The sequence below is a fragment of the Amblyomma americanum genome, chromosome 7, assembly GCF_052857255.1.
Source record: "Amblyomma americanum isolate KBUSLIRL-KWMA chromosome 7, ASM5285725v1, whole genome shotgun sequence".
Classification (NCBI taxonomy): Eukaryota; Metazoa; Arthropoda; class Arachnida; order Ixodida; family Ixodidae; genus Amblyomma; species Amblyomma americanum.
The window spans coordinates 172,449,325-172,475,320 of NC_135503.1; positions in this window are offsets into that span (position 1 = coordinate 172,449,325).

Genomic DNA, 25,996 nt, shown 5'->3' on the forward strand with positions numbered 1-25,996 from the left:
TTTCTTTTCGTGCTGCCCTGATCCCTCGTTGTCAGAAATATCAAATATTTGTCATTAATTTTTTTTATGTTCTGCGGTATCGAGTCAAGCCCTGGTCAAAATGGCAAAGATATGTTCTACGTTATGTGGTTGGTCTAAGGAACATGAGATCCTCTATTAGTAACCTAAAGCAAAGGAAAGGCAAAATAAAAATAAAACATCTCGTTTGAGCAAAAACAGATGCAAATAATTAAACAGAAAATGTTCTACGCCAGCAGAAAACAGTTCATTTGATCGCGCCTGAAGCGGTAACAGCATGAAGGGATGTTCCTCGCGACGTGCCATGCAATTATGACAGCCATTGCCTAACTCTGCCACTGCCGCTAGTACACCCACATGAAGTCAACCTTGGCAGCAGAGTGGTGCTTTCAGCAGTGTTGATCGATTGTGGCTGCTTCAATGTTCATTCACCTTGTGTTATCAGATAATAAGATGTGCACTAGTGCATTGCACAGTGGTGGTACACCCAAATGAAGTGAAACTTGGCAGCAGAGTGTTGCTTTCAGCAATGTTGCTTGATTGTAGCTGCTTCAGTGTTCAGCCACCTTGTGTTATCAGATAATTAGATCTGCACTAGTACATTGCACAGTGGTGCCTGATTACATTTCTTAAATGCTGAGACATGCAGTGAATGAGAGATGCACCCTATATTCTTTTCACAGCTCCACAGCTCCAGCCAAACCTTCAGTAAATTGTACATGCATGTTGGCAGCTTCATCACTGAAACCACGCAAAAAAAAAACTTTACTTGCAAAATATATATTATTGCAGGGCTTGCCTAAGTGAACCGTGGATGCAGCGAGGGGACAGTGAACCAATGTCTTTATTAAACGCAGGTACTTATAGCGCACTCAATATGTAAGAGAGAGAGTGTGTTATCGTGCATCCGACAGCGGCATGCTGCTGATTGCTGAAGCCCATGTTTTTTGCGCATGCGTGCGCAGCGCAAGCAGATACGATACAAAGTAGGTCAGAAGTCACGTATGCACCTGCAACACCTTCTTCTGTAGGCTACTTTTACCAGCCGTTTTGGGCGACGGATGAAGTTTTCTGCAAATCGAGAACCTGAGAGGTTCAACGGCCTTCAGCTCACTGATGCAAATCATCACCTCAAGCCGTTAGCTCTTTGCGATATAGTTGATGAACTTGGGAATAGGACTCCAAGAAACAACTTGGTCGCACATAGAGCTTGGCTTTTCAGTGAAAAGCAGAAGTTTCTAACAGTACGCCAAATACATTTTTTAATTTATATAAATGAAAAGGTCACATCAGAATATTGACATGGATGCCAGCCATTGGGCACCATTTGCACGCAATCCTGAGAGAGAAAGAAATGCAAAAGCCATGGTTGTATAGAGACGATGGGATTGTTGGTTTGAAAAGCACCATTTTACATTTAGACACCGTGCACCACAACCTCTCTCACACACACACACACACACACACACACACACACACACACACACACACACACACACACACACACACACACACACACACACACACACACACACACACACACACACACACACACACACACACACACACACACACACACACACACACACACACACACACACACACACACACACACACACACACACACACACACACACACACACACACACACACACACACACACACACACACACACACACACACACACACACACACACACACACACACACACACACACACACACACACACACACACACACACACACACACACACACACACACACACACACACACACACACACACACACACACACACACACACACACACACACACACACACACACACACACACACACACACACACACACACACACACACACACACACACACACACACACACACACACACACACACACACACACACACACACACACACACACACACACACACACACACACACACACACACACACACACACACACACACACACACACACACACACACACACACACACACACACACACACACACACACACACACACACACACACACACACACACACACACACACACACACACACACACACACACACACACACACACACACACACACACACACACACACACACACACACACACACACACACACACACACACACACACACACACACACACACACACACACACACACACACACACACACACACACACACACACACACACACACACACACACACACACACACACACACACACACACACACACACACACACACACACACACACACACACACACACACACACACACACACACACACACACACACACACACACACACACACACACACACACACACACACACACACACACACACACACACACACACACACACACACACACACACACACACACACACACACACACACACACACACACACACACACACAGGGAGCCGGTGCCAGAGTTGTACGTAACATGTTACGGGTAATTTATTACTTGTAATTTTGTACTTATTCAGTTTCTTTTTTGAAGTGGTAACGTTCAGGGTAAATCAGTTACTTTTTCTTTAATTGATTACTGGTAATCAGAAGCTGTTTTTCCAAAAACAACTCGTAACCAAAATTACAGCTTTGAGAACCTCTTCTTAATGGAAGGTTCTCGCATTCTTTTCTCTATTTGCTCTTTCCCTGCAACAATACTCCCTTCCCTTGTAGATATCTTGTTTGTGCTGCCTATATCGGAGACCAAAACGTGCGTTCCTTGTGGTGAGTGATACGTAATGCTTTGCCTGCTGGCTTATTACAGGATACATTTGCCGTGAGCTTGACTAAATACATTCTAACTGCTGGCAGCAAGCTGCCACTTTCTTGTGCCTTAGACCAGTAGACCACAAAACAAGCGCGAAGTAACATGCATCCCTTATATTTTTTATGCAGACCCGTACCTTTCACGGTACCGCACACTATACATAAAACTTAGGGTAGAGCTAGCGGGAGTGTTTTTCTCTTCCTGACAGAGCGACCATGAACCGACGGCCGAAAAGCGTCGCGCGCAATTGTGTCTGGACCACAACCGGATCACTGCAATCTTCTGCGGCAGTTCTCGTCCCTACAAATATCAAGTGACCACTCTGTATGGCTGCTCCCCCCCACCTCCGAGCCTGTCAGACGGCGCCGCAGCTTACCTCTACACCGAGCTTCCACACAGAGCATGGAGGCGGGGATATCGCTCAAGAAGGCGCGTAAATAAAGGAGGCTATTGAAACCAGCACTATTTTATTTATTTGTTTATTTACATAACACTGCAGACCGAATCGGTCCAAGCAGGAGAGGGTGCATACATTTGTTAGTAAGCACTATGCCTTAGGATCAGCAAGAATGGTTGTCACAATTTACATCAAGAAAATATAATAACAAAAATAAACAACAACAAGGTGAGAGTACATGCTCCAATCACAGGCGCAGACAAAGAAGCAAACTATGCACTGTTAATAAATAATCATCATTTATAACCATACAGTCAGATATATAGGCTCTCAGAAGGTTGAAAAAAGGAGAGGTGAATCATGAGACAGGAGTTCCAGTTGGATATTGTTTTCGGGAAAAATGAATATTGGTAAAAATTCGTGCGGGCAAATATCGGCTTGATGCTATGACTGTGTTTACGTCGTGAAGGTCTTGTTGTGTCCCTTTTGAAGTAGTCCTGTGGCTGAATGACTAGTTTTTGAAAATACAAAGAGTGAAAAAACGCAGCCGGGCAGCCTTTCTTCTTCCAGCCAATAGATAAAGGGCTGCCTTGTGTAACATGGCGGATGGAGAGTCCATTCGCTTATACCGATACACTTATACCTGTACGCTTATACTGGCACCGGTGCTACATTGTTTGATATTATCAGAAGGAAAATTATATGAACCATGTCGGATTCTATTGTGGCTAAAATTACAGCATAGCAAGGACGAAAAGACACAAGCTTGGCGGTGCTATGTATGTGTCTTTCGGTCCGTGCATTTCTTGCATTGTTCTACTTTTTAATCAGTATTTACAACTAACCAGATTGAAATTTGACACTCTGTGCGTTTAAGGTTGTATTGTAGAAGCACCCAACAATGCAGCCAAGAAATCAAGAGCCCGGAAATGGCTGTCCGCCAAATAATCAAATCCCTCCTGACAGCATGAACTTGGGTTGTGATATGAAGTTGCAAGGAAGACAAATTTTAATCTGCTTCCACGGCGCACCTATTTCTCTTGTGGCTAGTATACCCATAAATGTGCGGAACGAACATCAGCGGCAGTGTTTTGAGAATACAGTCGTGCCTCGTTAATGCATCCTCCATTAATATGTACAACTTGAATTATAGACAGTTTTCCTAGGGACCACATTTTTTCAAAGTATTTAGGCTTCATTAATATGGAAACTCACTGTCCGGACAATGCACTAGGTAAAAATGCATGGAGCTAATTGAGATTGGAGCCAATTGGGATCCCTGTATTTTTGTCAAACCGTTAAAGAAGCTCTGAAACACTTTCCGAGGAGAGCTCATCAGCTTGCTAAATCACTGCATTGTGTTGTCATGGAAATCGGAGCGTTCAAAAGTCACGAGAAAAGAGGGAAAGGTGCGAAGACGTTGAAATACAAATTTCAACTACAGATAACTCAGCTTCTACAAGGCGCATTAAAAAATTCTTGCTGGACAATATTCATGAAGTGGCGTGCTTTAATATCCCAGGCATACCGCAACTTTATCAGAGCCCCTTTCAAAGACCATTGAATATGAACAGTGATAAAACAATATCTCGAGTGCCAAAGCCAGATGTTGTGCTCCTTATAATTTGTGTGTATAACACCTGCGGTAAGCAGTGTGAAGGTGCAAATGCCATACTTATGGACTTTTTATGTGTGCATGGGTTCATGATTTTCAGTGGCAAGGTGATCGGTCAAAGCAACTTGCAATTTACCGCATTGTATGGATGGCTATGAGAAAAATTCTCTTAATTTAAAACCATATTCAGCACTGTCCGTCTAGTAACTACAGAGTTTTGTAGCGGTGGCTACATTACGGTAATATTTCAAGCCTTCAGCGTGGCGGCGCCGTGGCAGTGTCCGCGCCGCCACGCTATCACGTGGTTGGTCACGTGGTGTGGAGCAGCAGCCGGCGGCGCAACGCCACGGCTGATCACGTGGTTAGTCAAATGACGTTGTTATACTCGACCAGCTGTAGCTATCGCGTCATTCCAGGTTTAACCATAGCTAAACCACCGCCAATTTTTTAGGGGCATGTGCATAGTAGGAGATATTTCATCATATCAGGAATCACTGTCGTGTGCCTCATCGACTACTAGGTGCTTCAAGCATGCTTCAACCTACACCGTGTGGTTTTCAAGATAATGGCGACCAGAATAATGCACCTTGAGCTGCTAAGATTGCCCAATTTCTACTTCACCACCCGCCGTTATGCACAGAAGCGGTCTGTAATCATAAAATGGTTTTTAAAATATTTTTCTTAATCATTATTTATAACGGATGACTCGCTTTATTGACACTTTAACTCGGGAACAAAAGTGTTCATATTAACGAGGCACGAATGGACCTTTTAAAACTAATGAGGCATTCGGTACTTGTGATTCAGTTTCATAGAGAGAGGTAACATTAGATTTTGCCACTGAGCGCGAGTTGGCCTAAAACCCTTTTCCCAAACGCTTCACCCCAAAAGAGCCGAGCACCACATCAGGGCAAACCTTGTACCCATTAGAAAACTGGGGGTTACGGCGGGTGCCCTGGCCATTAGGCTACCTGTTATGCACTCCACTGACCCAGGTAGCAATTAAATATGTACAAGCTATGGCCAGGGCTGGTGCTGTGGTTTCTCTGGTGCAAAGATTGGGAAAGTACCCTGTGCCTTCAAATCCCGCCACTGTGAGGGGGCCTCGTGCCTCATGGATGTTTCAGTTGCTGGCTCATTGTCTGCTTCTCAGCATGTCCTTTCAACATGGCAGGAGTCGCAGTAGTGTATGGGCATAGAGTTCCTTAGGCTACCCTAAAGGGAAGGCTGGCGGCTTTTCACTTCATCCACCATGGACACCCGAGGCATGCTGGGAAGACAGCAAACTGGATTGACATCTTGTGGCTTGTTGACTGTGCTGCGGATTGGAGTTTTTTTGCTGTTTGGTTTCGCTTTCGCTACTGCAGGTTTCACTGATGTTTCGTGATCTCTGTGGCTGTGTACTGCAACTACTCACGCAGTTCATTTGAGATCAAACATTCGAAGGCACTTGACTCGAACTTAGCTGAACACAGTGTCTGGTACCTGGTACGGCTAAAGTTCATTTTCCCACTCACTGGGAACCATTTGCGCAGCAAACTTGGTTTTTCTCAGCGGGAGCCTGTGCTACCTGTGCATTAGAATGTGAAAGAAGGGAACAAGTTTGTTTTGTGTGAAATGAGAACGCAACAGTCCGCTGCTGTGACCACTCTGCCCATTTCTCGTGGAAGATTCGGAGAAATTGTAAAGCGCAAAATTAAGTACATTCACCAGCGCAACTGATGATAACCGTGCTCGCCGAGGATTGCGTTTGATTCGTTTTCAAGACTGGCGGCGGCCGCGCATTGCATGCAGGAACTACTTCCACTTCATGAATTCACATAAATAACCGCATGTTGCACTTCTCAGCATGAACACGGCTGTCACTTACTTGTCATAGGAGAGGTTTCGCTTCCTAATTCATGTTTTTCTTGTCAAATCCGTAAATGCAGCACCATTACATGCCGAGAGCCGGCACTTTATTAGTGCGCGCAAAGTAGTCTGTCATAGAAAAGTGGTGAGTCAGGTAAGTTTCTTGCGGCACGAACATATGCTATGCATGGACACAGGGCGCGTCCAGCAATAGCAGACTACACAAATGAAAAGTTTCTCTTTTTCACAATACAAAAACAAATGCTTCAAAAACATAGTATTTTAAGCGCTAGCAATTTTTGTGGTAGAATTTTGACCCTGAAAAGTGTGTCTCTTAAACGCAAAAATTATTTTCCGCGCTCAGCTACATCTGGCGGCATGAAGAGAAAGTCATGATCAAGCCATGATAAAATTCAGTTATAGTTTGCTTTTCTGCTTATTTATTACAATGTACAGTAAGCATATTTTATTACAGGAAATATTGAATGAAAGCCAACGCTTCCTTGCAACGTGTAAATTACAAAAGTTTCTATTACTGCAGTCGTATTCACGTTTTAAGGCCTAGCCAAGATGGCCTTGATGTCTTTCCGGCATTCCCATGGTGGATGAAGTGCTCTTTCGTGGCCACATCAGAAACTCGCATAGAGGGTGGCGCCAGCTTTTTCTCTAGGTAGTATTCAGGAACTCTACGTGCATGGGTGTTCGGCTTGCAGAGCGGAAATCAGCTGCAAAATATCACATTTCACGCAACTATTTTAAGAAGAAATTGGCTCCCGATTTACTTGGGTAAGGTAAGCGCGACTTGGATGCTCGAGAACGTTTGCCTTCGTTTGGCTTAGTTTAGCCACTTTCGTGTGTAAATTCGCCTAGGTTCTCCCGGCATACCCATATAAGCGGTATTGGTTGTTCTCTACTTTACATTCATAGATCCAGGGGGGTCATCGTACCACTCCTAGCGCAGTGGCGCAACAGTAAAGCGATGCGCCCCTGCCCAGGAAGGTGACTATTTCGAACACAGCCACTCGCGGGGCTTGCGAGACCCAGGCTGCTCTCCCCTAGCAACCTCTCGCGTGCAGTCATTAATTTAACAGTCGCGTGCCACGGTGAGCAGTTTGCTTGCAATCTGACGGGCAGTTTTGCACCTTCCACGGTGGGCAGGATGTGCACAAGGTCACGAGACCTAGGTGGCAGGTTGGCCACCTGCATGCTTCTCAGGCTTCATTCGCAGACAGGACAGCTTTATCGCTAGCGAGTCATCTAGAGCTGGCGCACTAATATTGCAAGCTCCTTCGCAAGTTCTGGACGCGTTGGCCGCAGCCCACAGCATTAGAACACGTGAAGCACACGCCCACAATCCACCACAATCATCGATGCCCGGGTAAACATAGGCGCAAAGGAATATTGGCAGGCAGCATTATGGCAACATTGAGTACCCTGCAGTGTCACTGGCGGTAGTGGCCGTTAAGCAAACAAAAAATATGATAGGGTTTTAATATAGTTAAACTAAGCAGACTTGCCAAAGTGTCTAGCCTGGTTGGCTCGTGGTATTGCTTTGCTGGGTCGTCGCCACATCTGGCGACAATATTAGTTGATAATAGGGAAGGGTGGTTTATTGGAACTTTAAAAGCGCCGGTGACAAAGACTCTTCCAGAAGTAATCGATGAAGCCGCAGGGCGATAGCCAGTGTCACCATGAGCAATTTTCTACCAAGAGTTTCAACCAGCCACCTTAAGAGCTTTATTGTCATTTGTGTCAGCGCATGATCGCCTTCTTCGTTCTAGTACTATTAGTTGATGAAGATGACGACGTGCAATGCACAGCGCGAGAGTGTGTCGCACTAACCGCCTGCGTCTTGGCCACTCCCCCGTAGTGGGTATGTGCCAGCAACGTCTGAGGCCTTCCTTCCTTCCTTCCTTCCAGTTAAACACGAGGCGTGTTCTGCAGCGGCGATAGTGTAGTGCTCTCATGCAGTGGCCAGCAAAGTTGATCTGTTCGTGCCGCGGCAGCATTTATTTTATTTATTATTGGTTTGGCGAAGGTCACCTTCAAGGTCAAGCTTCAGTCAAACTCGTTGAGCTGGTTTGACCTCGTGAAGTGACGAAATAAACCCGGCACGCTGCTGCAGCTCTTAAAAAACAGGTTGCTCTCGGTTGTTGCCGTACAAGCTACGGGCATGAATGTACCAGTGGCCGTCATGTATACGCCACTATGAGCTGGCGCGGAAGGTTTTAATACATTATAATGCTGCCCTTCCCTCCAGCGCATACATTGAGAGAGTGTTCAGTGTCGCCGCTGATCTTTGATGACAACTTTAAATAACAAGCCCTCTTGCAAATTAACAGCATGTAACAAAACATCAAGTGAAAAAAGGCTGTAGTTTATTGTACTCTGATTAAATTTATATTATGGCAATAAAAGCTGGAATGCAAATAACGCAATAGTAATTGATTACTTTTATGAGGCAGTAATTAACCACTGTATGAGAGACATTTCAAATAGAGTAATTGTAATTAGTTACTTATTTTCTGTAATATGCAAAAGATGGCCAGCGCAAATTAGGAAGTTCCATGTTCTCATCAAACATAGTCTTGGCACTGCCCAGTCGGCCGTGTCTTACTCTCCGTTGCCATCATCTCTGCGCTGCTTCCCTTTATTTTTTTGTATTAATACTAAAAAAGGCCACCATAGAGTGTTTCAGTGGATTCTGGGACACTGAAGAAAAGAGTGCCGTCAACAATGCCCTCAGAAAATTTCTGCTATTTTCAGGCTGGACGACACCTGCCTTCTTTCTGGTTTCAGGGGGAGTGGAAGAGCAAGACACAGGGCTCAACTAGAGACTCTACATATTAAGCCTTTTAAGAAGGATACATGGCTTTTCCTGGTATTCAGTAAAACATGCTGTTGGGCTAGTTGGCACACTGCATCAAGAAATTAAACCAGCCAAGAAGACTCGCACAGGAAAACTGAGAAGAAGGGGAATATAGGGAAGAGGCCCCTTCTTCTCAGTTTTCCTGTGTGCTTCTCTTTTGGCTGATTTAATTTCTGTCTGGTATGTAGATGTTTGTCTAGAAGCGAAATACGTATTCATAGCTGAGAAAGTTGCCGCCACTGGATTCAAGTTTGCAACATCTGCACCATGACGCACTGGTGTCTGCTGTTTTCAAGTAAATCGAGCTGTATCCTGGCCTCCGGGATTTACGGCCAATTGGGTGTGGATGCATGCAGGTTACTTTCAAAATTGGTTGGTGATAGTGACACCGGTATTTCGTATTTTAGCCCCTTTTCCGTTTTCAGTGAAACTAGCGTCTTTGTTAGTGTGCGAAATCCATTGATATAGGCCATTCAGTTTGTCTTCCTTGTCTCTTTAAGAGCTGTCACAGCCATATTTCGTTGCACAGCTATAATCATGAGTGTCTTTGAGTTCTTCAACCACATAATTCTGTTCCTTAGAAGGACTGCGGACTGAACTACAGGATACAAATTTTATTTGGCACAATGTAATGCTGAGTACAAAAGGCACCCAATTCGACAATGGTTTTGTTAGAATCATAGCATTTTACGGGTAAAGCTTTGATCAGTGCACACACTCTCCATTTGTACCTCAATGTGGGAAGCAGTGAATGGTGAGTGCAGTAGCAATGGCACGGTGGCAAAACTGAGGAATCAGAAACCGATGCGGCCCTAGCCAGCCAGACAATACTTGTATGATTGCAGCATCAATTTGCCTCTCTGCTTTGAAAAACAGTACAGCACACTCGCGTATGTCTCGATGAGCTTTCATCATCATGATCCGCATGACTACGCCCACTGCATGGCAAAGGCTTCTCCAGTTTACGATGACTTGATAAACTTTTTAATGTTCGCTGATCATGCCATTTCACTAAGTGTCTTTCTGAGACATGGCTGTCATCCGATGATGATAGGCTATTTGCTTTTCCAGGCTATCAAAAATGGAAGCTATTATAGGTCAACTGATCGACATGATAGATCTGCATTCTTTATTTCTAATGCTACATTATACAAACGCGATATCACATCTCAAACCGAAAATTGAAAATCAGTCCAGCTCGAATTTCAGTATTCTATTTTGCTTCAAACAGAAAAACTATCATTGGTAGTATCTACCGCTCACCTTCCGCATCTTACAAGAACTTTCGCGATGAACTAGACGTCATCCTCAAAATTGTGAATTATGAAAATAAGAACATCGTCGTCTTAGATGACATTAATACTTACATAACAGACATTTGTGATAGCTCCTGTTCGCTATGCACAAATTGCTTGCTCGGCTACGGATTGGATTCAGTATTAGTGTCACCTGCACTCATTGCTCATCAAGGCTCTAGCACTCTCAATGATCATGTATTATCTAATGTTATTACGCGTCTGATCGCAGGAGTCATCAATTTTGATATCACGGACCATTACCCCATTTTTCTGCTAATTGAACGCCCCAACAATGCGATCCCCAGAAAACGTTATAAGCATTCACTTGATAAGTAATCACGCGCGCAAGCCGTACACATTTCTTTGTGTGTAAATAGTTTGCGTATATTATCTGTAGCCCTATCCTCTCTTCCTGACCCCTCATCGCTTTCATTTTATTTCTCTATTCTGCCTGCTATCCTTTATTTCCGCTGCCCCAGCTCAGGTGCTTCAGTTTCGATGGCAGATGCTGCGGCTAGCAAAAATCTTCTCCTTACTTTTTATTATATTTAATAAACCACTACTACTACTGATAGAAATCGGTTTGTTGAGATAGTATCTGAGACTAGCTGGGATAGTATACTACAAGAAACTTACGCCAATATTGCGTTCAGTAAATTTTCTGAGGAGCTCAAAGAAATATTTAGGTCATGCGTATCAGTAAGTTCGATATCTCATTAGTATTCAGTTCCCTAGAACCCGTGGATCACTGAAATCCTTCTAAACTGTATAAATAAAAAAATCACCTTGCAAAAAGGTTAGAACACCGCCCTTTAACGTTCACCTAAAACAGCGTTTTTAAAATTACTCGGATATTCTTTCCGCAGTACTAAAACGCTCTAAACAAGAGTACTACCACAATGGAATACTTAGAAATGGGTAACAATTAAGGAATTCCTGAATCTAGGTGAAAAAAAAACAAGCACAACAAAAGTTTCTGATGGCGAGAGTACTTTAACCAGTCAAACCAACCTTGCTAATGCATTTAATTTCTTTTTCTCGCATTGCGGTTCCTTACCTCAAAGCAGTTTCTGTGGCCTTCGACGATGCCCTCATTCCTTTTACTTCTCCAGACGAAGTCTTTCTGGTACTTTCTAGTCTAAAATATAGCGCTCCTGGGATCGATGAAATTCCTTGTTTTAAAATAAAGCTGGTTGGTTGTGAATTGTCCAATGCTCTTAGTCGCATTACTAATTTAGTATTTAGGACTGAACTTTACATGGGCAACGTAATACCAATCTTCAAGAAAGGTGACAAAGAATACCTAACGAACTACCGCCCAAAAACTATATTACCTTTCTTTATTAAAAATAGAAAAGCTAATAGTTAATCGTATAATGAACTGCCTCCTTCAAATCAAACTTTTAGCAAATGAGCTATTTTTATTCCACCCTAATTAATCCAGGGCTAGCATTAATCGAATTCACAGGCAGAATTTAAGAACATATAGATCATTGATTTTTTCCGGTGCTGTTTTCTTAGATTTCAAAAAAGCATTTCAAACCACACTATATTTTACACTAAACTAGAATCCCTCGGCATTTGTAGACCTGCTTTATCTTTTTTACGCAGTTAACTCACTAAACATATACAAGTTGTCCTGTTACAGTAAACGCTCTCTTGCCCTTTGGCTCTAAATTTAGGAGTGCCCCAGGTTCCAATTTAGGTCCACTTCTTTTTTCCATTTACATCCAATTTAGACCTTTGTCCTTACGTAACACAAGATGTATACTTTACACATATGACGACAATATTCACTCAGGATAGCAATTTCACATGCCTAATAAACAAATTAAACATAGACTTACAGAATACTGTTTTATGGTGTGAAAATAATTTCCTACAACTTAACCCGGCAAAACCATTTTGACCATATTCTGCTCTCATCAAAAGCAACTATCACGAGCTCGCACATTTATCTGGGAGATCATATAATCCCTGCCTTAGAAATCCGTTACATTTCTTGGCATCATGCTTGACTGTCATCTAAAATTTAATCTACACACCAAATCTAAGAGCAAAAAAATTTTGTTTAGAATAAGGGTGTTTATAAAAACTAGGCATTTCTTTCAACGCCATGTACTCTTATTCCTCTATTATGTGTTCATTAACAGTCACACTTATTATTTCATATCATCGTGGGTAATACCTATTCACCCCATTTTTCAAGTACTGTTTATTTCTCATCTTTAAAATGAAGCGCTTCGAAATGCGCCTTTAAGCCCATTACACAACCTCTGCTTAACCTCTTACTCTCACCTATACATTCTTCCGTTAAAATGCCTTCTTAATCTTAGGTTAGGGCTCCTAATTTCCTGCACTTGCGATGATAATAATCAGCTTCTCTATTTCTCTCCATCTTTTCCTCGCTAATAGTAACAGTCGATTCTCTGAACAAAACAATCATCATCATCATCATCATCATCAGCTCTACTACACCCACTGCAGGGCAAAGGCCTCTCCCATGTCTCTCCAATTAACCCTATCCTTTGCCAGCTGCATCCACCCTTTGCCTGCAAACTTCTTAATCTCATCCGCCCATCTAACCTTCTGCCGCCCCCTGCTACGCTTACTTTCTCTTGGAACCCACTCCGTTACCCTTAAAGACCAGCGGTTATCTTGCCTTCGCATTACATGCCCTGCCCAAGCCCATTTCTTTCTCTTGATTTCGACTAGGATGTCATTAACCCGTGTTTGTTCCCTCACCCACTCTGCCCGCTTCCGATCTCTTAACGTTACACCTATCATTTTTCTTTCCATGGCTCGCTGCGTTGTCCTTAACTTAAGCTGAACTCTTTTCGTTAGCCTCCACGTTTCTGCCCCGTAGGTGAGTACCGGTAAGAATATGCTGTTGTACACTTTCCTCTTGAGGGAAATTGGTAAACTGCCACTCATGATCTGCGAGAATTTGCCATATGCGCTCCACCCCATTCTTATCCTTCTAGTTATCTCCCTCTCATGATCCGGATCAGCTGTCACTACCTGCCCTAAGTAGACGTATTCCGGAACAATTTCTAGGCTCTCGCTGCCAATTGTGAACTGTTGTTCCCTTGCTAGGCTGTTGAACATTACCTTGGTTTTCTGCATGTTAATTTTTAGACCCATCGATCTGCTCTGCCTGTCTAACTCGTTGATCATGATTTGCAGTTCACCTCCTGAGTGACTCAGCAAGGCAATGTCATCAGCAAATCTCAGATTATTTAGGTATTCTCCATTTATTCTTATTCCCAACTGTTCCCAATTCAGGCCTCGAAATACCTCCTGCAAACATGCGGTGAACAGCATTGGCGAGATCGTGTCTCCTTGCCTGACGCCCTTCCTTATTGGAATTTTCCTTATTGGAAAAAGTGAACGCAAATCATGGAACACAAACTGCTTTTTTCTCTGCCAAAAAAACCTTGAATTCACTTCCGCCAGCAGTCAAACCAGCACGTTCGTTATCTCTTATAGACTCATTGAGCTTTATGCCTTCATCTCATCTTCTGTTACCCACTCCAACAGCAAACAGTCAAATTGTTCTTCACCTTGATTATTTTGACTTGTCTCCGCTTCTGTTTGTATAATCTCTGCATCTATTCATTGCCCATCGGTGTCTGATGGCTGTTGTGTTCTCTCTCAAGTTCTTACGCTTTGCCGTTATGTCTGTTTTTTTTCTGTTGACAAATTATGCCTGGGTCAATTTGGGACGTTAAACCCCCCAAAATTAAACCAAACCGAAAAATTATGCCCGCCATGTATTGTATGACGACAAGCAAACTACGTCCGGGTGTTGGCTTGTTTATGACAATCTGCACAACAGTCCACAATTTCGACTGCTTGAGCCTCCCGATTTGCAGAGGTGTGTAAAACAGGGGAGTATTACGCATGCGCATCAATGCGCATCAATGAATGCGCATCAATTTTCTCTTTTGCCCGATTGTGTGTAACTCCCGTCGATAGCCAGCTAGTTATGGGGTGCATATAAAGGAATACTGACCATCCTTTTTTGGTGAAAACCAAATTTTGAATAACTAAATTTAGTGTACTTTTCGTTTAAACCGAAAAGCCCAACCTCTACTTATTACTTAACTTATTCTTTCATGCGTTTTAGGTTTCAGCAGCGACATTACAAGCAAGCATCAGATCACGCGAGGCCACCAAATGTGAAATATAATAGCTCTTGTTCATTTGCGGCCATACCGGATTCGGAAAAAGTTTAGTGCAAGAGCATGAATTAATTACAACTACAAGGCAGTGGATATATTGCAGTTTTTGTATGCCTTACGTGATCTCATACCCACTTGTGATGTATCATCTGACAACTGATCGAAACTGTATTGGAGGACGTTAAAATATTTATTGAGTCCACGCTATGATCAGTGTTTACTAATGTTTCGTGCATCATTCCAGGGCCAAAACACACTCAGAAAATATTGCTGCCTCCACTCCTTTAACTCATGCCACTGCACTAGTCGTTGACTGGTCTTGTGTACGCTCTGTCATTCTCCTCGTCCATTGTCTTTCATGATGGCAGAAAACATGCATTTCAAGACTGCTGACAAATATATCAAGAAGGTTTAAGATCATGTAAGCCATCCAAGTTAACCTCCTTTGTACCTACCATAGCAACCTTGGCCCAAAAATCAGTAACTCTAAAGTGCATAAACCAATTGTAGTTCATTAAGACTTCTGGTTTTTGACCCCTTCAATGTTTATTAAGCCAAAGAGCTTGCAGTGAATATGGTATATTCACAGCAGGTATTCTTTTCACTCCAAAAAAATGTGACATATGGTTTCGTAAATAAGCTTGACAACACGTGCAAACGTCAGTGGCTAACTTGCCATCCCATAGCAAGAGGCACACAACAAAAGAGATGACGAGCATGCAGGAAGTGTAGAACTGAAGTTCTTTTATGGGGTGATTGTTCACAAAGAATTGAAAACAGCTGTATTCTAAAGCAGTTGTCGGGAGTGAAATGGCTTAGTCTGTCGGTCACACTTTATTTAAGGACAATTGAGAACCTTTCTGCTGAGAGGCACGCATCTTAATGAGAAGGCATAAATGGTGCATAACTGGCCACACATGATCGCAAAACTTCGCAAGCCATTCGGTATTGTTCAAACGCCATACGCCAGACTACTCTTGCATCATGGTAAAAAAAAACTGGATAAGGGTGTCCACTGGTGGCGGTAAACAACACTGTTAAAATATAAACGTGGCAGAACTCGTAGCAATACCATGGCCATGCTGAAATAGAATACATTAGCTGAAAACGGACACCACATAATCACTGCTTATGAGCGAAGTTCTACAAAACGTGGATACGGGCCCTCTACATCGAATAGTACTACTGGCACAGCCCGATAACTAGGTTGAACCTTGCCTAAAACCACATGTCAAATACGACGCTGATGAAAGCTTACCAAGAACAACAACCTGTGTGCGCCATCATTATTCATGTTGTTTATTTATTTATCCTCAGGGCGTGAAGGCATTACGGGGAGGGGGGGGGGGGGTGGACAACATACAGTAAATACCATAAAGTGCAGCAAAACAAAAAAGTCAGCTTGAGGTGGCAAAAAAGAAAACAACAACAACAAATGTGGCAGAGAGATAATTGTTGAAGACAATAAGACAGTAAAAACAAATTCAAAGAAAATAGACAAATTTCTGGAGGAAAACTACATGCGGCAGTATTAAAGTCATTGATGTCAACTACATGGTGGGGAGGTGGTTCCAACTTGCAGAGGCACTGGGGACAAATTAATAAAAAATGTTCAGTACAACATGAAGGAACACCTATATTGTGGTGATGATCGCTGCTGTCTGAAACGTGTAGGGGTAGTTCGCAGCCAGCTCTTAGGAAGGCTTAAAGGTTTTGGGGGTTCAACGTCCCAAAGCGAACCAGAAAATGAGGGAGGCTGTGGCGAAGGGCTCCAGAAATTTTGATCACCAGGGGTCTTAACTTACAGTCACATCACACAATACACGGGCCTCCAGAATTTCGCCTCTATCGAAATTCGACTGCCACGGCAAAGATCGAAACCGCGTCTTTCGTTTCCGCAGCCGAGTGCAGTAAGCACTGAGACACCGCGGCGGCACCTCTTAAGGAGAGGATTGGTATAGCAGATCTTGTGAAATAGATATAAGCGAGATATTTTTCAGTGTTATGCAAGCAGTGGCAATAACAAGGTAGTCTTCATAGTGGTAACACTGAAGCTGTGATGATAACTGGGAAGTATGAATCGCAACATTGGTTTTGTACAAATTCAACTGATAGTGATCTGCCCCAGACCGAAGGTGTATATTCCAAGTCAGATTGAACAAATGTTTTATAATAAGCAATTTTACAGAACTACAGGAAGGGCAACCTTACAATGTAGATATCCTAACGTACGGTTAGCATTGTTAGCAGTAAATCCAAGATGCAATTTCTCAGAGAAGTGAGAAGGGATATGCACACTGAGGTATTTGTACAGAGAAAGTTTCCAGGGGTGTAATATGAAGTTTTGGAAGTGGCTTTACAATGCCACGTTGAGAAACCTGTTTACACTTATTCATGTTAAGTGTTCAAAACTTGGTTAATATCAGACTGAGGAACAGAAGCTTAAGAGTCGCTGTTAATTTCACGGTAAATAATGCAGTTAAGAGCAAACGGGCAGAGAAGCAACGCTGCTAGCAAAGTCATTTACATAAATGACAAAAAGTAAGGATCCAAGAACTGAATTCTGGAGTATTCCTGAGCCCACAGGAGAGGAATAGGAGGTAGTTTTATCTGCAGTCACAATTTCAGAGCTACTAGCGAGGAAAGACTGTAGCCATGAAATAACTTTAGTGTCGGGATTGAGATTACTGAATTTGAAAATAAATAATTGTTGCTAAACTTTGTCAAAGGCTTTTGAGAAATTGAGGTACATGCAGTCTGCCACAAAACCCTGGCCAAAATAAAATGCCCATCGTGTGTAGCACAAAGAAGCTGTGTCTTACATGAAAATATTTTATGAAACCCTTGCTGGCAATGAATGAGATAGGAATTTGACTCTAAGAAAGCTTGCAAGGAGAGAGCAGATGATCTTACAGGGGATGCTAGTAAATGAAATGATCAGCAGTTATTAAAAGAATGTTGGTCTCCAGACTTGTGCAAGGAAACCACCTTGTCCACCTTCTAATCATTAGGGACACAACCAGGCTCAAGATATCCCTCAAATAGTATAGAAAAGAATGGCAGTACTCTAAGCTTTCATATTTTTAGAAGTTTAGAGTGTATGTGGTCTACACCGAGTAGTAGTAGTATTATGTTTATTTGGCTATATTGTTACGTGGTCCAGGCGGGAACGACGCGAGAACGCCCGGGCACCGCACACAGGTCAAGAGCACAAGGCGGCCCGCACAGAGCACCACGCACAGAGCACCGAATCCCAGAGCACGCGCGCCTCCAAGAGTCTTCATTCATCTCTTCTTCTATCCGTTGCATGGCCCCCGGTCGCAAAAAAAACACCGTCTCGGTGGAAATTAGGGCGGGGCAAGGGATCGCGACACGTAGGGCTTGAGGCGAGAGACGTGGACAACGTCACTCTGAGATGCACCGGAGGTGGTCTCCGGAAAGGCCGGGGCAATCTCGTAGGTGACGGCGGTGACCTGGCGGAGCACACGGTATGGGCCAACATAGCGGGACATTAGTTGTTCGCAAAGCCCGACACGGCGTGTGGGCGACCAAAGCAAGACGAGGGCTCCAGGGGAAAAAGTTACCATGCGGTGGCGGCGGTCGTAGTAGTCCTGCTGTGAAACCTGCGAGGCTTGTAGGCGGGAGCGAGCCAGCTGGCGGGCGTGGTCGGCGCGGGCAATAGCGTCGTGGGCATATTCAGAAGGCGGGGAAGGAGATGTCGGAAGCAGCGTGTCCAAAGGTAATTGGGGTTCACGACCGTACAACAGATAGAACGGGGAGTAACCGGCAGTGTCATGGCGAGAAGAATTGTAAGCGAAGGTCACGTATGGAAGGGCAATGTCCCAGTCCCGATGGTCCGGGGAAACGTACATGGCGAGCATATCCGTGAGAGTGCGGTTGAGGCGCTCTGTAAGACCGTTGGTTTGGGGATGATAGGCGGTGGTCAGCTTATGTTTTGTTGAGCAGGAACGGAGAATGTCGTCGACAACTTTAGAGAGAAAGCAACGGCCGCGGTCGGTGAGAAGTTGGCGGGGTGCACCATGACGGAGGATGAGGTCGTAGAGGAGAAAATCGGCCACGTCGGTAGCAGTACTGGTGGGGAGGGCCCGCGTGATGGCATAGCGAGTAGCATAATCTGTCGCAACGGCAATCCATTTGTTTCCAGAGGTGGACTCCGGAAACGGGCCCAAAAGATCCAAGCCAACACGATAGAATGGTTCAGGGGGCACATCAACAGGCTGGAGCAAACCCGCGGAGAGCGTGGCGGGACGTTTCCGGCGCTGGCACTGGTCGCAGGCACGAACATAGCGGCGGACGGACTGGTAGAGACGGGGCCAAAAGAAGCGACGACGCACGCGGGCGTAAGTACGCGAGACACCCAGATGTCCAGCAGTGGGGAGGTCATGGAGCTCGTGGAGGACGTCGTTGCGCAGATGCTTCTGGACAACGAGCAGTAGGTCTGGGCCGGCCGGGTTCAGGCTTCTGCGGTAGAGTGTGTCTTGATGAAGTACAAACCGGCGCAGGGCAGGGTCAGATGGAGAGGTTCTGAGGCGGGAAATAATAGAGCGGAGCTCGATATCTCGACGCTGCTCATCGCCAAGGTGAGTAAGAGCAGAGAGCGAGAAGAGGTCAGCGGCGGTGTCACTGCCAGAATTATCAGACGAGTCAACGGGATATCGGGAGAGGCAGTCAGCATCAGTGTGTAGCCTACCGGACTTATAGACCACGGTATAGTCGTAGTCTTGGAGGTGTAAAGCCCAGCGACCTAGGCGACCAGTAGGATCTTTCAGTGATGAGAGCCAGCAGAGCGCATGGTGGTCGGTGACAACCGTAAAAGGGCGGCCGTACAAATATGGGCGGAATTTCCCAACCGCCCAGACAAGGGCTAAGCACTCACGTTCGGTAATTGAGTAATTGCGCTCCGGGGCGGAGAGGAGGCGGCTGGCGTAGGCGATGACACGGTGCTGTTCGGATTGCCTCTGAGAGAGAATAGCGCCGATGCCATAGCCGCTGGCGTCTGTGCGGACTTCAGTGGAAGCTGTCACATCGAAGTGGGCCAGAACTGGCGTGGTAGTAAGCTTCAATATCAAGGTGGAAAACGCGTGTGCTTGGTCGGGTCCCCAGATGAAGGTGGCGTCCTTTTTCAGGAGGTCGGTGAGGGGGCGGGCGATGTCGGCGAAGCCTTCAACAAATCGACGAAAGTAGGAGCACAGCCCTAAGAAGCTGCGGACGTCGTTACAGGAACGTGGCTGAGGAAAGTCTTTAACGGCTCGGATCTTATCAGGGTCAGGGTGCACCCCCGTGTCGTCGACGACATGACCCAAGATGGCGAGTTGACGGCGCGCGAAACGGCACTTAGACGAGTTGAGCTGCAGGCCAGCATGACGAAAGAGGGAAAGGATCTGAGAAAGGTCAGTGAGGTGAGAGGAAAACGAGGGCGAAAAGACAATGACGTCATCGAGATAGCACAGGCAGGTGGACCACTTAAAGCCTTGCAGAAGAGCATCCATCATGCGTTCAAATGTGGCTGGTGCGTTGCATAATCCAAAAGGCATAACTTTGAATTGATAAAGGCCATCAGGAGTCACAAAAGCGGTTTTCTCACGGTCCTGTTCATCTACAGCAATTTGCCAGTAGCCGGAGCGAAGATCTATGGACGAGAAGAATTTCGCACCATGGAGGCAGTCAAGCGCGTCATCGATACGCGGCAGGGGGTACACGTCCTTTTTAGTGATCTTATTCAGGTGGCGATAATCAATGCCTTTAAGGAAAAGTTGAAGACGCTATTCGGTAGACCTGATGACCGCCAGCTCGCCGCCAAGAAACAGCTGGCTACTCGAGCACAGTCTTCTACCGAGAGCTACGTGGCCTACATTCAGGACATCTTGGCGCTTTGTCACAAGGTCGACGCCGCAATGAGTGAGACCGATAAAGTGGGCCACGTGCTCAAAGGCATTGCCGACGATGCGTTCCACTTGCTTGTTTGCAAAGACTGTACCTCAATTGACTCCATCATAAACGAGTGCCGTCGATTTGAGCAAGTCAAAGGCCGCCGCATTTCGCCGTCGTTTTCTCGCCTTCCCAACACGGCCGCGACATCTTCCTGTGAGGACCACCGATCACCATCGCGCACGCCCTCGGACGCCCCTGCCGTCACCGATTCAGTCACCCGGATCGTCCGACGTGAACTGGAGGCCCTCGCACCTGTGATATCCCCCGGCACCTCCACCAAAGATGTTACGTGGTCCAGGCGGGAACGACGCGAGAACGCCCGGGCACCGCACACAGGTCAAGAGCACAAGGCGGCCCGCACAGAGCACCAGGCACAGAGCACCGAATCCCAGAGCACGCGCGCCTCCAAGAGTCTTCATTCATCTCTTCTTCTATCCGTTGCAATATTATATACAATATGCCCTCGAGGTGAGGCTAAAGGAGGTAGACCAAGCATACCTCCTGACAAGGCCTACACCCCGATCACACATCACGGAAAACGGGGGCCGAATGGACAAAAGATAAAAAACAATGAGCAAACATGATCACAATAGAAAATAGTTAATGATAGACAATAATAAATATCAATTAACAATAAACGAAACATTTCATAATATGCACATTCAAAAAAATAATAAAAGAAACAGAACACAAACACACACTAAAAAGAAACTAAGTATACAGAATTAGCTGAAATTTAACCGGGGGAGAAAAGAATCGTCAGTTTTTTCTTGAATACAGACATACTATAACTTTCTAAAGCAATCTGAGTAAGATACTGGTAGGCAATACACAATGTTATAATTTGATAATCGGTTGTTTGTTTACCATAAATTGTTCTGGGTCTTGCAGTAGATAGGGCAACGGAACGTAGACCATACGCAACGTTTCTTGAATTATAAGTATTAGAAAAAGATCTAAAGTCATGCTTGACTTTATAAAAAATGTGAAGAGCCAAACTAAAATTGTATGAATTAAAGAAATTGCGAACATGAAATGTTTCAAAAAGATTTGCTTCAACAGATGAACTTGAACTTAATAAACGTAGAGCTCTTTTCTGGAGAGAAAGCAATTTGTATGAATCAGTTTTGTTGCATGTACCCCAGACTAGGTTGCAATACACCAGGTGAGAATGAACAAGGGCAAAATATAACTGTTTTTTAACTTGTAATGGGAGGAGATGTCTAACACGATAAATAACATAAATAGATCTGGCCATTTTTAGTCTAATGTAGTTTATATGATCACTCCAACCCAAATCGCTACGAAAAAACACACCAAGGAACCGGCAACTATGAACTTGCTCGATGTTAAAGTCGTTAAAAATAGTTTGATGTGATGATCTAATGGTTTGTCTTTTGGATGGAAGAGCATAAACTTTGTTTTGTTTACATTTAATTGAAGTTGATTAACATAGAGCCAAACCGCCAACTCCTCAAGCCAGGCATTACATTGGTGTTCAATTACTTGGAGACTGGAGCCGGAAAAAAAGACATTAGTATCGCCGGCATACATCATGATATTAGGAGTTAATGGAATGTTTACAATGTCAATAATATAGAGAATAAATAAAAGTCGTCCCAAAATTGAACCCTGAGGGACACCGAATTTTATCATACCAAAACTGGATTTTACATCATGAATCTTAGTGTACTGTATCCGTGCAGTTAGATAACTTTCCAAAAGTGAATTTGCCACTCCACGGATCCCGTAAGTCTTTAATTTATGGAGCAGTATTGCATGTTGCACAGAATCGAAAGCTTTGCGTAGGTCAAGAAAAATTCCAACAGAAAAAAGCTTAGTTTCAAAATTGTTAATTATAGAGTTGTTAATATCTAACAGAGCAGATTCTGTTGATTTACCGGCCTGAAAGCCATACTGTTGGGGGCAGATAAGATGTTTAGCTTGTAAGAAATTGTTTAGTCGCCTATAGAGTACACGAGTACACGGTAATGTGATATTTATATTGATTGTAAAAGCAGCCTTCAACATAGTTAAGAACAAGCACGTGCATTTAATTGGGAATTACCTGGCCACCTGACGTTTTGAGGATTTTTTTGGAGTTATTGGTTTCTTTAACAATGGTCTGAAATTGTTGGTTAATATTAGCATCAATGGCAAAGTGTGACTGAAAAATGACTCCTTAGCTTGGTTCAGTGCGGTTTTATATTAAGAAGCAGAGGAGCGACGTATCACACTGGTTTACAGAATTAGACATCTTGGCGGACTGAATCACAATTTTTTCGTGTTTTTTTTCTGGTGATACGTAAATATGTTCTCCTATTTTGCACACGGCTGCTAAGTTAAGCATGCCAGATAGTAATAACCAGACACATAAGACAGCAAAGAGGCATTCAAAAGCCTCTTCTAAACTGTAGCATTTCCTAGCAGGAATTATAACGTTCTGGACGATAAAAACCAACTTGCAAAAGTTAGAAATTTATGTTGTACACTCAAAAATAACGGTACTTTTACTGACTGAATTCAAACTGCAGCACTAGATGAATGCATTGCATGAACCCTGAAGGTTCCTTACAGTTTTCAGATGTCTATTATCTGAACAATACAAAAATGCAAGAGTGATCTCTATAAAAGAGGCCAGAACAGAATAAATACAGCCGTTTCTGAGAAGCATGAAAGAGCATTGCATCAAAGTGCACGAAGCTGGACTGCATAAAAGCAACATGCGATGACTCGTACATGATGGTGGAGAGGAGCCATTGCAGCATATTGCTCTGAGACCTCTTTCTGTATGTTGAATCAATGTATGCATGCATTTCTCATGTATTTTAAGAAATAAACTGAACTTCAAAGCATGCATCGTTTCGATTTCAATTTATTGTCATTTGAGGGTACATCTATATCGAACGGATCCATAGATGAAGGATAGTTTCGGATCCAATTCGCCTAAGTATTAGGAGTGTGTAAGTATTCAAAATCAGAGGAAGTTCTGGAAAGTTCTAAATCCTCAACAGGCTCCGGTCATCACATTAGCTAACCCACTTGGCGAGATGACCAGTGGCATGGAATGTGCAAATATTTTTAACAGCGCTTTCTGCTCCGTCTTCACACACGAAAAACTGATATGCCACATTGTACCGCAACTGCCAACACGAGTTTGCATATGCCTTCAATCATGTTTTCTGTGCACGACATTATATGTATTATTGAAAATATCAGGATGTCATCTTCTGTGGGTGCTGATGAAATCACCCCCAAGTTCCTCAAAAATACTCGCCATGCTTCCGCAGCGTATCTATCCAAACTTTTTGCACAATCACTTTCCACAGGTAGCATACCCAGCGATTGGAAGGTGGGGAAGATTGTTCCGGTCTTCAAATCAGGTAACAAAGAATCGCCCCTTAACTACCGCTCATCTCTTTAACAAGTGTGCCATGTAAAATCTTGGAACACCTCATTTATTCCCACATAATAAATTTTCTTGACTCTATTAATTTTTTTTCATCCTGCCCAAAATGGCTTCCGTGAGAACCTATCCCGCGATACACAATTGGTTATTTTCATCCATGACTTGCATATGAACCTTGACTGTAACCTACAAACTGACGCAATATTCCTGTACTTCGCGAAAGGTTTTGACAAAGTGCCCCACAAACGCTAGCTACTAACACTTTCAGGGTTAAACCTTCATCCTAACATATTACAGTGAATAAGCGAATTCCTGGCTAACCGCGCCCCGTATGTTTACGTTAATAACCAAGCCTCTAGTTTTCTTCCCGTAACATCAGGTGTCCCCCAAGGATCAGTCCTTGCCCGCTATTATTTTTAATATGCATTAATGACCTACCAACGCATGTCTCTCGTAACGTCCGTATTCTTGCCGATGACTGTGTCATCTATCGCACAATCAATAACGCCTCTGATCAGTTCGCCCTCCTGAATGACTTAATCAGCATACAGGACTGGTGTAACCAATGCCTCATGGAACTAAACTCCAATAAATGTACACTCGTGTCATTTAACCGAAAACATAATCCTCTCCTCTTCTCGTATAAAATCTCGCACGTCACGGTAGAATTAACTCAGACTTATAAATACCTCGGCGTAACATTGCCCAATGACCTAACCCGGAACGCGCCTGTGACAAAAGTCATATCCGCTAACTGAACCCTTGGATTCTTAAAACAACATCTACGCCATGCGCCACAAAACGTAAAATTACTTGCCTACGAATCACTTGTCCGTTCTAAATTAGAATACGCTTCTGCTAAATGTAGCCCTAACCAAAATTATCTAACAAATGCCCCAGAATCAGTACAAAGTCGAGCCACAAGATTTATATATTTGTGCTATTCATACAATGTTACTATATCGTCAATGAAAGCAGCGCCAGGCTTAACATCTCTATCTTGTAGACGTCGTATCAGTAGTGTGTGCTTGTTTCATAAATTTTATTACAGCTCACATCGTCATCCGCCCTACATCAATCTGCCGGCACACATTTCCCCCCGCATTGGTCATCCCCTTCAAGTTGCCCGGCCTCGCACGCGCACTAATACATTTGCATCGCCATTCTTTCCTTGTTCAGCCACGGACTGGAACAGCCTTCCACACGACATCACCGCAATCACCTGTCCAACAACATTTGTGAATTGTTTAGAGACTATATTTAACAGCGAGTAATTTATGTACCTTACGCGTTTTCTTTGTTTTTTAAATTTGTTTTATACATGTAACCCACCCATTATGTAACACACCATATCCCGGGGGCCCTTAAGGTAATAAAGTGAAGTGAAGTGTGGCAGAAAAGGTGCTAGCACGTACGAACACAAAAACACGAACTAGAAAAAGAAACGAGAAATATTACATATATCATAAAATCATTCGCACATATAACATTTTCACAACTATAAGGGACCAAATTAAACTTTTTAAAACATCAACAATAAAAACAAAATACATTGCACACGTGTTAATAAATGTGTCGACCTAACCTGTGACCACACAGATTTATTTTACTCATTGTA